Here is a 13891-nt window from a genome sequence, read left to right as displayed (position 1 = left end):
GAAAGAAGCATTTTAGTAATGGAAGCATCACAGAACTTTTGAAATTAATCTGAATTATTTCTGTCAGCCTATAAAGGACTTGTGGCTGGAAATTGTGAGTCCTATAGACTGTTATTAAGATGAGGACTACATGATGAAAGAAAAAGCAATTATTTCATTAGTGAAATGCAGATATAGTTGTCATTATTTTTTACAAGCTGAACCAAGAGTTATATTTGCACTGATTGCACTCTGTGATTCAAGAGGAGAAGGCTGCTGTAGAATGAGGTTGTAGATACAGAGGTAGCTTCCCATTCGGGGAAAACTAAAATTCCCTGGCCATTAATTGATAAAAAAAATATTCTTAAAGACAATATAGACAGAGATGATAGTGATTTCATCTTTTTTGGGAGGCAAGCTGATTCATACAAATAATTCACACAGAGCTGGACTGAAATCAATTGTACAATGTCATGTTCATTCCCCAGGTCTTCTGTGAAGCCTGTTACTGCCTGCTCCAGTCAACAGAAACATAGCATAGCTCATTGAAGAATATTAAAGTACATAGAAATAGTGTGAGCAATATGTAATGATTTTCTGATTGGTAAAAAAATGCTATTAACAAGACTCACTGCATGCTATAAGCTCACCACAGAAACTGAAAGCCATGAGCTTGCATATGAAGATAGAAGTGGAAACTACTCCAAATGCAACATAAACCATGAAAGTGGAGCTGGAGGTCTGGGCCAGCCTATCGCTTACATATAAGGTACCCAAAATGAATAATGCAACTCTAAATAAGCTAACAACATTTGTGAGATTCAGACTGGACAGGAAAATAAAATGGATAGTGACGACATTTTCATGGTCTCACATTTTAGGGATATCCCACACTACTTTCTTGATTTACATTTTTGTTGTTGCTTTTGACATAGAAGTATGGTGTCTGATGTAAAATAATAAAGACAGTGTTAGAAAGCAGCTCCTTCTGTATCAGAGGAGGAAAAATATTAATCAGAGCTACACAATAGCTGCAAACACCTGAAATACCTATAAATACAGTTGAGAAGCAGAGTTTTCTGTGTAACATCAGAGGCATATCAAAATTACAAAAAATAATTACCAAACTGGTGATGACCACAGCTGTTCAGTTTGTCAAAGAGCCCATTTGCTGATTCAGTTGGCTGTTGCATATGTGACCTCTCCCAATGTCTTGTGGCAAAATTAACCCTGTGCTAGCTGAACACAGGGCATTATCCACTCTTTATTCTATACTGTCTACGTCATGGCAAGCATTGGTATGTAACTTTTTAATTCACAAGCTGTTCTCACCCAAAGTTAGATCACCTTGTGGTATACACCACACTTCTTCATTCTCCTGCATCACCTACCAGCTGCACCCAGGTCCCTGGACAAAAGCAATCCTGTGGATGGGTTTGGTTTTGCCTGAAGGACTAACTCATACCATCTTCCCTAATATATTCTTCACGTGTGCTATGGGGATGTTATCCCCTTCTACAGTACGTGGGAGTTTTGATGGGGCAGTGCCAGGTCAAATGCCAGATCCTCCAGTGTTAACTAATCAAGTGACTTGTTCTAAATGCTTGTTGCAATTTTTAAAGGTTCCATCCTGTGTGCTTTCAGTGTAGTCTTTTGCAGTCCATTGTAGTGTTTGATCTTCCCAGAGGCCGGTGCTTGATAGGGGATGTGGTACACACATACATGCCATACTCTTCAGCCCAGGCTCTTTCAGAAACAAGTCCCTGACTCAGTTCTTTCTTGCCATTCACTGTAAGACTTGCTTTTCAAGGCAAGTATTTCAGGCAATGACATGGGACACATACTAAGTTTCCAGCCATTCTATGGTTGTTTCCACTGTTTTAAGAACATGGGGCTTGTTTTGGCAAGTTTGTGGGAGAATGATGTTGTCAATCTGCCATGCCTCTACAAGATGGGCCCTCAGGAATCCCAGTCCCTGGAGGTAAGAGAGAAAGTCTGGAGAATGGAAGACTCTCCATTGGTCACTGAGGACTTGCTCAGAAATCATCTGGGCAAACCAAACACCCACAGATCCGTGGGACCCAATGGGATGCAACTGCAAGTGCTGAGATTGCTGGCTGATGCTGTTGCTCTACCACTCTCCATCATTTTGGAGAGGTCATGGAGAATGGAAGAAGAGCCTGAGGACTGGAAAAAAGCCATTGTCACTCCAATCTTCAAAAAGCGTAAAAGGGAGGACCCAGGTAACTACAGACCAGTCATCCTCACCTCCATCCCTGGAAAGGTGATGGAGCAGTTCATTCTGGAAGTCATCTCTAAGTATATGGAAGAAAAGAAAGTTACCAGGAGCAGTCAGCATGGATTCACCAAAGGGAAATCATGCTTGACTAATATGATAGCCTTTTGTGATGGTGTGAAGGAAGAGTAGCAGATATTGTGTACAGTGACTTCAGCAAGGCTTTTGATACTGTCTTCTGTATCATCCTCATAGATAAGATCATGAAGTCTGGGTTGGATGAGTGGATAGAGAGATGGATTGAGAACTGGCTAAACAATAAAGCTCAAAGGGTTGTGATCAGCAGAGCAGAGTCCAGCTGAAGTACTGTAGCTACTGGTGCTCTCCAGTGCTCAGCACTGGTTCTCAACTTGTTCAACATCTTCATCATTGACCTGGATGAAAGGATAGAGTGTACCCTCAGGAATTGTTGCTGATAATACAAAACTGGGAGGGTTGGCTGACACACCAGAAGGCTGTGCTGCCAGTCAGTGAGATCTGGACAGACTGGAGAGTTGAATGGAGACAAACATAATGAAATTCAGTGAGAAACTTAGAGTCCTACACCTGGACAAGAATAACCCCACGCAGCAGTACAGGTTAGGTATTCATCTGATGGAAAGCAGTTCCACAGAGAAGGGCTTTTGAGTCCTGGTGGACAGTGAGTTAATCACAAGAGAGCAATGTGCCCTTGTGGGAACTACTATAGAAAATACAATGGGGGGCTGTGAGGATGATTAAGGGAATGGAACAACTCTCTCTTATGAGGAATGTCTGAGAGACTTGGGCATGCTTAGTTTGTAGAAGAGAAGACTGAGGGTGTATCTGATCAATGTTTATAAATACATTAAGTATGGATGTCAACAAGATGGGGGCCAGTCTCTTTTCACTGGTGTCCTGTGATAGGATGAGGGATAATGGATACAAACTGGAACGTGGGAAGTTCTACTTCAACATGAGGAGAGATGTCTTCACTTAGAGCACTGGAACAGACTGCCCAGAGATTGTGTAGTCTCCTTCTCTGGAGACTTTCAAAGCCCTCCTGGATGCATTCCTGTGCAACCTGTTCTGGGTGACCCTGCTTTAACAGAAAAAATGGAAGAGATGATCTTCAGGGGTCCCTTCCAACCCCAACCATTATGTGATTCTGTGAAAAAGACTCAGTAGTTGTGGGCAAGACCCCAGAATGTTGCAGTGACTTGTGTCTCTTGAGAATTGCCAGGTTGACTACATAGATTTCCCAAACATATTGCCAGTTTATCAGGAGTGGTTCAGTGGTGAAATTCTAAAACACTGAAGGTGGTCACCGTCCTAGGCAAGTGACTATACTCTTCCACACACTGCCACTCGTAACTATTCAGCCTCAGGGCAGATCTCTTTACAAGAAGTTGTGTAACCCTAAAAAAGACCTGGGATACATTTAGAAGACATAGTAACCAGAAGAAACTGTCTTGGATGTCCTGAGGAAATTAAACATTCTCAGAAGTTGAAAGTCTCTTCCCCTATCTTGCCCATATGTCCGGGTGAGATGACAATGCCACATACCAGCTTAACCTCATGAGCAGTGGTGTAATCATATTGTAAGAAAAATCATAGAATCATAGAATTGTTAGGGTTGGAAGGGACCTCAAGGAGCAGGGGTTTTCACCAGAGGGAGGTCACATTGGTCACATGGGCTTGTTGTCAAAATCTTCTCCAGTTAGGTCACACTGGCAGGATAGGTACAATTCGTTGCAAAAGTGTTTCCTAATGATCTGTGTCAACCCGGAGAGAGGTCCCACATAAACATGAGGGTGTCCAGGCTCCTGGCTGTAGGGAGTGCCAGAGTCTCTCATTTCTCATGGCAGACTGCAGGGACAACAGCTGTATTTGCTGTGACCAAGTGGGAGACCTTCTCTGTCTAGTAGCTGAGCTGAAGGAGGAAGTTGAAAGGCTGCGGAATATTAGGGAGTGTGAGAGGGAGCTGGAACAGTGGAATCAGACTCTGCCTCCTTCAAACAGTCCCATCAGCCATGCAGTAGCCAGGACACTAAGTGCTCCCTACTCTCTTGCCAGCTTCCCAAACAGAATGACTCAGAAGCTGGAGATTAATGGAGACAAATTCCTTCCAAGGGCACCAGGCATGGCACCCCAAAAGCCACTGAACCCCCTCAGGTGACCCTGTATAATAGATTTGCTGTTCTTAGTGAACCTGTTTGCACCAAACCCAATGTTCAGCAAGTGAAGCCAACTACCAGCAGCTGTGAAAGCTTGTCTAGTCTACATCATTCAGAGAGGTGAGGAGTAAGCAACATACTGCCAAAACATCTGCAGTCAATAAGAAATGCCAGGTACATGTCATCGGGGACTCACTCCTGAAGGGCATTGAGGGTCCTATATGCAGACCTGATTCACTCTTTAGGGAAGTCTGTTGTCTACCTGGGGCCAGGGTCAAGGATGTAGTAAGAAAACTTCCTACTCTGGTCTGCCCAACTGACTACTACCCATTGTTGGGTTTCCAAGCAGGCAATGATGAAGTTTCAAAAAGTTTGATATCAGTGAAGAAGGACTTCAGAGCCTTGGGATGAATGGTTAAAGGGTCAGGAGCACAAATAGAATTTGTTTCTGTCCCCGCACTAGCTATGTCTGATGGTGGAATAAACATGAAAACCCAGCAGATTAATGCCTGGCTGAGGGACTGGTGTCAACGTCAGGTTTTTGGGTTCTTTGATCATGGGCTACTCTAAAAGCCACCAGGCTTGATGACTATAGAAAAAAAAATCTCTCTAAGAGGAAAAAAATCCTGGGCCAAGAACTGGCAGGGCTGATTGATAGGTCTTTAAACTAATTTTGAAGGGGGAAGAGGGAAGAACGAGCCTCACTGAGGACATTCCTGGGACAATTGTGAGGCAGGGTACCAGCTCCACTGCTACCCCAGGGGCTGTAGGGGATAGTGGATTATGTGACTCCTACAATGGCAACAGGTACTCCTCTGCTCACTCTGAAGTGTCTGTATACCAATGCAAGAAGCATGGGAAATGAGCAAGAAATGAGCAAGATGAACTGGAAATCTGGGTGCAGTCGCAGGGTTATGATCTTGTTGCAATTACAGAGCCATGGTGGGACAGCTCCCATGACTGGAATGGGGTTATGGATGACTATGCTCTTTTCAGGAAGGACACACTGACAAGGTATAATGCAGTGGGTTAAAAATTCCCCCCTAACATTAATTTTGCCAGACCAGCTCAGCTGGCAGCAAATGAAAGCTGTATTTACAAGCAAAACAACAATCTACAATGGAATGCAATGAATATATACAAATACACAATATTTACAGGTATTTGCAATTAATAAACAGCACAAGGACCCCCCTGGCCAAAGACCAGGGGAAGCTAATAGCTTCTCCCCCCCACTGCCTCCCCCTTACACTCCTGTACAAAAGGCACAAGAGAAAGGAGCAGAGGGACATTAGACTTAGCCAAAACAATGCAGCCAAGGTCAATCAGAAGCCAGCAGAAGCACAAGGTTAGTATCTCCCAGCCTGAGGCAGCAAGAAGAGAGAGTTATTGTTTACATTACTAGCTTAAGTCTGTTATCTTTCTGATGGGATTGTTTAGAATTATCATTATTTTCCTTATTACACCCAATAGTGATTTATTTACATTTTACTACTTTTGTGTTCAAGATCTGTAAAAAAAATTTTAAAGGCATAGCCTAAAACTGCAACACAAGGAGAGGTGGTGGAGTTGCTTACTATGTGAATAAGCAACTAGAATGCATTGAGCTTAACCCAGAGGGAGATGATAAAAGTGTTGAAAGCTTACAGGTAAGAGTGAAGGGACACACAAACATGGATGATATGGTTGTGGGGGTTTACTACAGACCACCGAACCAGGAAGAAGCTACTGATGAGGCCTTCTACAGGCAGCTGAAAGTAGCCTCAAGATCAAGTGCCCTGGTGCTCATGGATGACTTCAACCACTCTGATATTCCTTGGAAATATCACACAGCCAAGCAGAAACAGTTTAAAATGTTCCTGCAGTGCACTAATGACAACTTTCTCCTGCAAGTAGTTGAAAAACCGACAAGGAGGAGTGCAATGCTGGACCTGATATTAACAAATAAAGAAGGACTGCTTGTAGATATTAAAGGGGGTAATCTTGATTGCAGTGACCGTGACATGTTTGAGTTTAATATCAACAGACAATGAAGCAGGGTGATAAATAAAATTTCAACCCTGGATTTTAAAAGGGCCAACTTTTCCTTCTTCAAGATTCTACTTAGAAATATCCAGTGGGCTAGGGCTCTGGAAGGAAGGGGGGCCCAAGAGAGATGGTTAATGTTCAAACATTACCTCCCCCAACCTCAGGAGAAATGTATTCCCTTGAAAAAAAATCAAGTAAGGCAGGCAGAAAACCTGCATGGATAAGCAAGGGGCTCTTAGAAAAAACTGAAAAATAAAAAGGAGGTTTACAATATGTAAAAAAAAGGTCAGGTCAGTTGGGAGGATTATAGAGATACAATCAGAGAATGTAGAGATGCAACAAGGAAAGCCAAGGCCCTCTTGGAACTGAGTCTTGACAGGGGGTGAAAGAGAACAAGAAGAGCTTTTTCAAACACATGAACAAGAAAAGGAAGAGCAGGCAAAAGGCAGGCCCACTGCTGAACAATATGGGAGATATGGTCAGTGATGATGCAGAGATGGCAGAGTTGCTGAATGCCTTCTTTGACTCAATCTTCACTCCTAAGACCAGCCCTCAGGAACCTCAGTCTCTAGAAGCAAGGGAGCAGAACTGGAGGGAGGAGGACATTCCATTGGTCAGTCAGGACTGGATTAGAGATCTCTTGTACCAACTGAAGACAAGCAAGTCCAGGCGCCCCAATGGGACGCATCCAGGAGTGCTGAGAGAGCTGGCAGAGGCTGTTGCTGAGCCTCTCCCCATCATCTTTGAAAAGCCATGGAGAACAGGAGAGGTGCCTGATGACTGGAGCAATCCAAATGTCACTCCAGTCTACAAAAAAGGCAAGAAGGAGGACCCAGGTAACTACAGACCAGCCAGCCTCACCTTCATCCCTGGAAAGATGATGGAGCAGCTCATCCTGGAGGTCATCTCTAACCACATGGAAGACAAGAAGGTTATCAGGAGTAGCTAATATGGATTTGCCAAGGGGAGATCCTGCCTGACTACTCTGATAGCCTTCTATGAAACCATGACCCAATGGGTAGATGAGGGAAGAGCAGTGGATGTCATATGTCTTGACTTCAGTAAGGCTTTTGATACTGTCTCATGGAGAAGCTCAGGAAATGTGGCATGGATGGTTGGTCAGTGAGGTGGATTGCAAACTGGCTCGACAATGGAATTCAGAGGGTTGTCATCAGTGGCAGAGAGTCGACTTGGAGGCCTGTGGCCAGTGGTGTTCCCCAGGGGTGAGTACTGGGTCCAGTTTTGTTCAATATCTTTATCTGGATGAGGCAAGTTCAATGATAATACAAAACTGGGGGTCATGTGTGACTAACACCCTGTCAGGCTGTGCAGTCATCCAACAAGACCTTGACAGGCTGGAGAGCTGGGTGCAGACAAACTTCATGAAGTTTAATAAGGACAAGTGCAGGGTCCTGCATCTGGGGAGGAATAACAATGTTCACCAGTACAGGTTAGAGGCTGCCCTGCTGGAAAGCAGCTCCACAGAAAAAGACCTTGCAGTGCTGGTGGACAGCAAGTTCTCCATGGAACAACAATGTGCTCTTGTGGCCAAGAGAGCCAATGGGATCCTGGGGTGTATCACAAAAGGTGTGTCCAGCAAGTCTAGGGAAGTTCTGCCTCTCTACTCTGCCCTGGTGAGACCACACCTGGAATACTGTGTCCAGTTTTGGGCTCCCCAGTTCAAGAGAGACAGAGACCTGCTGGAGAGAATCCAACGGAGAGCCACGAGGATGCTTAGGGGACTTGAACATCTCCTCTATGAAGAGAGACTGAGATCCCTGGGGCTGTTTAGTCTTGAGAAGACTGAGAGGGGATCTCATCAATGCCTATAAATATCTGAGGGTGGGTGTCAAGTGGAGGGGGCCAATCTCTTTTCTGTGGTTCAGAGTGATAGGACAAGGAACAATGGGTTCAAGCTTGAACACAGAAGATTTCACCTCAACATGAGGAGAAACTCCCTTACAGTGAGGATGACAGAGCACTAGAACAAGCTCCCCAGGGGGGTTGTGGAGTCTCCTTCTCTGGAGACTTTCAAAACCCACCTTGATGCATTCCTGTGTGTGGACTAGCCTAAGTGATCCTGCTCTGGCACAGGGGTTGGACCCAACGATCTCTTGAGGTCCCTTCCATCCTCTGATATCCACTGTGGTACTGTGATACTGTGATCATCTAATTCCAATCCCCCTGCCATGGGCAGGGACACCTCCCACTAGATCGTGTTGCTCAGACCCACATCCAACCTGGGAATATTTATGTAGTGAGTCATCTGACATTCCCCTCAGTGTTGAAGGTGCTCTTCTTCTGCTCATACAAAAGTTGTCTTGTTTATTCATTTATTTCTGATACTAAATTTCAGATAAGAGCTTCCATTCTGCTTAGTAGTGTAAGTTGTTCAAGGCAGATACTCCTCTAATGAAACATGAAATTGTTAGCCATTATTTACTTCCTGTTAGTCTACATTTCCTTATACAATGCATAGGGAATTCATGAAAAAAAGGTAGTGATACTGCTGTTCTGCTGTGACAGAGACAACAAAGAGGAAGAGACCATTTGTTCTGTCAGTTTCCACTATAGCTAACAAGGTGTCAAAGTAAAGCGAATATGACTGTTACTTGTGGACACTCATACTAACCAGCATAAGACTTTGCCTTTCTAACTAGGCAGCATCCTGTTCGATTTTTATATCAAAGATCTGCTGCTTTTGTAACATTTAAGTTTTTGGAAGTAAATTCTCCTCATAAACCAAGCACGTGTGTTCTAATACTACCTTAGTGAAGTTATTTTGCACAGGAATAGAAGGCCAGCCTACATACCTGAAATAAACCAGGAGAAATCCAGGCTGCTTTGCCTAGGTAGAGGAGACAGACATTGAGGCAGAGTGGAAAAGCTAGAGGATTAACTTACATGGTTAATTTCTCTTCCCACCACGTTTACTTACCACATACTTTAAGCAAAATCCTAGGAGAAGAGGACAAGTGCATTTCTGAAAATCAGAAAAAGCATTAGAGTTCACTGATAAAGCTGTCATTGAAAGCAAGGAAGTAGGCAGTTGTGCACATTAAAACATTCATGTTGGCCAAATTGTAAACTATTGAACGCCTTTCTGTACCTGTAAGGAGTTGCAGAGGTCAGTCTAGCAGGAAATGGAGATGCATATTTTCAAAACAGTAAATACCCTGAGGTCTGGATTCCCTAAATCGCTATGCTACCACCACTCCTCAGGACTGCCTGGACCATAGCCATGATTGCACTTGGAGAATCTTTCTATTTGTGCAGCTTTGTCAGGCCTTAAAAAGACAGTACGTATACTTAAAGCTTAGTTTATTAAGCTGCCTCAGCTCAAGTAATTATCATGTCTTTTGCAATGTAAAACACATTCACATAGCAGTTGTACTGACCAAACCATTTTTGTAGGAAAATCATAGTCCTGTCTCAAACAAAGACACTGGAAATCAAAATGTTTATGAACTAAGGATGACTGGTACAGTAAGAATTTATTGATGGGAGGGCTGACAAAATTACCTTCTTCCCTAACGAGCTCTGTGAACAGAGAAGGACTTGTGGGGACTGGAGGTCAGGAACAGTTGGGGGGCCATTTTGGGAACTGTGATCAGGAAAAGATAGAGTGCTCAGTTTTTGGAGAAGAGAAGGCTCAGCAGAACTGCCTCTTTGGCCTGTTTTGGAGACTGGTGGACAGAGTCCCTTAGGAGGCCAAAGAGTCCAGGAAGGCTGGACATTGTGTTCAAATCTTAAAGTTGGAGGAACAGGCTGTCCCCATGTGCCAAAAGACAAGTTGGTGGGAAGGAAGGACAGCCTAGGTAAACACAAAGGTTTGATTGCTGCTTAGGGAGAAAAGGAGAGTCTGTGGTCATTAGAAGAAGTGCCAGGCCACTCAGAAGGACAAGATTTTCATGAGACTATGCAGGGAGAAAATTAGAAGAGCCAAAGCCCAGCTGGAAATTAATTTGGCTTCAGCTGTTAAAGAGAACAGGAAATTCTTCTACAAATATATTGGCAACAAAAGGAGGACTAAGAAGAATTTCTGTCCTTTGTTGGATTTGGGGGGAAACATAGTGGTTAAGGATGAGGAAAAGGCAGAGATACTCAGATACCTTCCTTGCCTCAGTCTTTAGTAGTAAAACTAGTTGTTTGCTAGATACCCAGCTCCCCAATCTGGAAGATAGGGATGGGGAGCAGAATGAAGCCCCCATCATCCAAGAGTAGGTGTTAGTGACCTGCTGCACCATCTGCACATACATAAGTCTGTGGGGCCAGATGACATGCACCCGAGGGTACTGGGGAAGCTGGCAAAAGTGCTCACCAAGCCACTTTTCATCATTTACCATCAGTCCTAGATAAGTGGGGAGGTCCCAGCTGACTGGAGACTGGTAAACATGATGCCTGTCTACAAGAAGGGCTGGAAAGAGAACCCGGTGAATTCAAAACCTAACCAGGAAAGGTTAAGGAGCAAATCATCTTGAGTGCCATTATGCAGCACGTGCAGGGCAACCAGGTGATGAGGCCCAGCCAACACAAGTTCATGAAGGGTATGTCCTGCTTAACAAACCTGGTCTCCTTCTATATCAAGGTGACCCACCTAGTGAATGAACTCTTTCCCACAGCATTCTCCTGGAGGAACTGGCTGCTCATGGCTTGGACAGTGGACAATTTGCTGAATTAAGAAATGTCTGCATGGCTGGCCTTAAGGAGGGGTGGCAAATGGAGTCAAATCCAGTTGACAGCCAGTCAATAGTGGTGTTGTGTATATGTGTGTATGGACAGCTGCGGTTCAGTGAGGACGGAGAAATTGATTTTTGACCAGGGTAGACTGCATTTAAAGAAAAAGTAAGTACTTTATTGGCTAAGCCACCAATCCTTTTTTTTTTCCCTCTTTCTCACTCTTTCTGCTTCTCCAAATTCTCCCCATATGGCATCTCCACCCATATCCAAGTGCTCAGATATAAACTAAGCCACATATTCCACCCCACCTCTGCCCATCTACAAAAGAATTTCTTCCCTTGCAGTAGGAAGCCACAATGTTTATTACATCTCTGTCTAAGATGAACCTCAAAGCAAGCATTTCATCCTCTCTCATGTAACCATCATGAGGTAGAAAATGAAATTTACAAAACCTAAAAGCATGCTGCAGAGAGCTTCAGGGCACGGCATGTCGATTTTTACTTTGATGTATGCTGTGTTTTAAAAAGAGCTGGGGGAGGGGAGAGGAAAAAGATGCACTGTCTTCTTTGAGATTTCTTCTCTATTGCTTAACTCTTTAGATGATAGAAGGAAGGGAATCATCCCTCTTTGGTGCCTGGAGTGAGAATTGAAGAATACCAAAGAGACAATGTAAGAACTTTGCTTAACACCATGAATGGTTTCACATCCCCTCTTGCATCTTAATGGAGTATATGCATCACCTCAAGGATTCCAGTGAGGGTGTAATGATTTTTAAAGCATTTGTGGGATCAGCTGACAAGTGCCAGCTACTATGTTTTCTGACATAATTTAGAAAATAAGAGCTTTATCTCAGACTAGTGAACTGTATCGCCTGGCCCAAATGTAAAGGACGTGTCCTGGAGGGAGCCAGGACTTATCATGTGCATGTAACCAAGCCCTCAGTGCTAATTTCTGAAATGCCTTCTGCTGTTTATCTCCTAGGAGAGCAGAGTGACACTCTTATGTGTCAAGTGCAGTTCAACATATTTCTTCCTCTCTCTGTGGCCCTCTGTGCCCCACATTGCACTATGCTCACAGAGCAGAGTTGGATTTTTTTTTTCTCCAGGTGGTAATTGAATCCTCCCTACCTGTTATCATCCTTTGGCTGTGTCTTCAAAATAAGACCTCTTTTTCTTAAGTTTTCCTAAGCCAATTCCATATCCCACTCTTCCTCTCTGCCACCTCCTATTTGCGCATACAGCTACTGTCAATGTCAGCTGTGCCTACCATCTGCTTCCAGAAAATTATGAAGCTATAATCATAGGACATTTTAAAATTTATTCATACAAATCAAAGACATTCAGTTGCTGTCAGGGGAGGATTTTGTGCTGGGGAGGAAACAGGTCTCCTGACAGAGGCTTTCAGAGCCAGCAGCTGGCAGAGAGAGGCGGCATAAGGTTTCTGTGCCAAGTTTAGCTGTCCCACCTTGCTCCCAGCCTCCAGCATTTCTTCATCCTCAGGGATAGCCTCCACTGAGATGAGCTAATTTTGCCAGATTATTTGCAGTTTAGGGGTGAGCTCAAATCTGGATGAAGATCAGACCAAAGTAATTTTCACATTTGTGATTCCTCCTAATCTGGAGAGTTGTTTAGCTACAGCAGTAAACTCTCTGTCTTGCTCTTTTTACAAATAGAGTATAGTTCAGTATAATTTTTTGTTGTTGTTCATGTTGTTTGGAGTAGAAAGTACTTTATTAAGTCCAAGCAGTGCCTGAAGTAGTGGGCTAATCCCTGTCAAAGGTCTCTGGGTGCTACTGTGATACATGGTAGCAGAAATACTGGAATGCCAGTGATGGGCAAGCTGTATATCCCAACAGATACTAAAGAGATACAAAGGGTTACTCCTGAACCGGACGTTTTACGCTCTCAGCTTCCCACTTGAACAGAAGAGGTTGTGATGGGCTGTGTTTGCATTATAAAGTGGTGTGGACTGCTTCTACTACTCTAGGAGATATTGTACAATGTGAAACAGCTGGCGCCAAGGACCTTCATGCAAGACACATTTCAGAGTGATGGGATTTTTTTGCTTTGATCCCCCATATTGAATGTATATCTGGGATGAGAGTACTTTAGGTGCACTCTTGGTGTGCAGCTTCCAATTTGGCTTCATCCATGAGAAATCTGATCCATGCTCTGTGATGCAAACATGTCATGGTTTGAGGCAGGTGCCTTTTAAAAAGAACCAAAGAGTTGAGTCCTCCAAGAGGCCCAGAAAGGTGCAGCAGCAGATGGACCCTGGAAAACTGTAATTGTGTTATTCAGTCCCATAATTCTGCTATTTCTTTATCAGCTAGCAGCAAGGCCAGCTTGCTCTCTCTTTCTTCCCTTTCTGCCCCCTTATCTGTTGTGGGGGGAGGGTGGTTCCAGTTTTATCTGTGCCCTACAAGGCCTGACTAATTTTTACTGTGTAGTCTTGGCCTCTTTTGGTCTAATGCCAGGGACTAAGGGAAGGCAATTTCAGGCCTGGCCAGCATAAATCCAGCCTAGCCATGGTGGGGAAGAAAGAGCCCTGGGACATATGTTAAAACCCCAGCTGGGGAGAAAAGGAGCAGCTGAGGTTTGTGGTTTAGCCTGGTTGGGGGGAAGGTTTTGGGGGAGTTTTCATGTATCCTGTATACGTATTAGGTGTTAAGGATTCATGTACTCTCTCTTTTCCTGTATATTTTTTAATACGATTTCTGTACTTCTCTCCAATTCAATGAGAACATCTTTATTTCACTTGCTTTAGGAGTAGA

This window comes from Indicator indicator, chromosome Z (assembly GCF_027791375.1).
Source record: "Indicator indicator isolate 239-I01 chromosome Z, UM_Iind_1.1, whole genome shotgun sequence".
NCBI lineage: Eukaryota > Metazoa > Chordata > Aves > Piciformes > Indicatoridae > Indicator > Indicator indicator.
Note: the sequence above shows the minus strand (reverse complement) of the source record.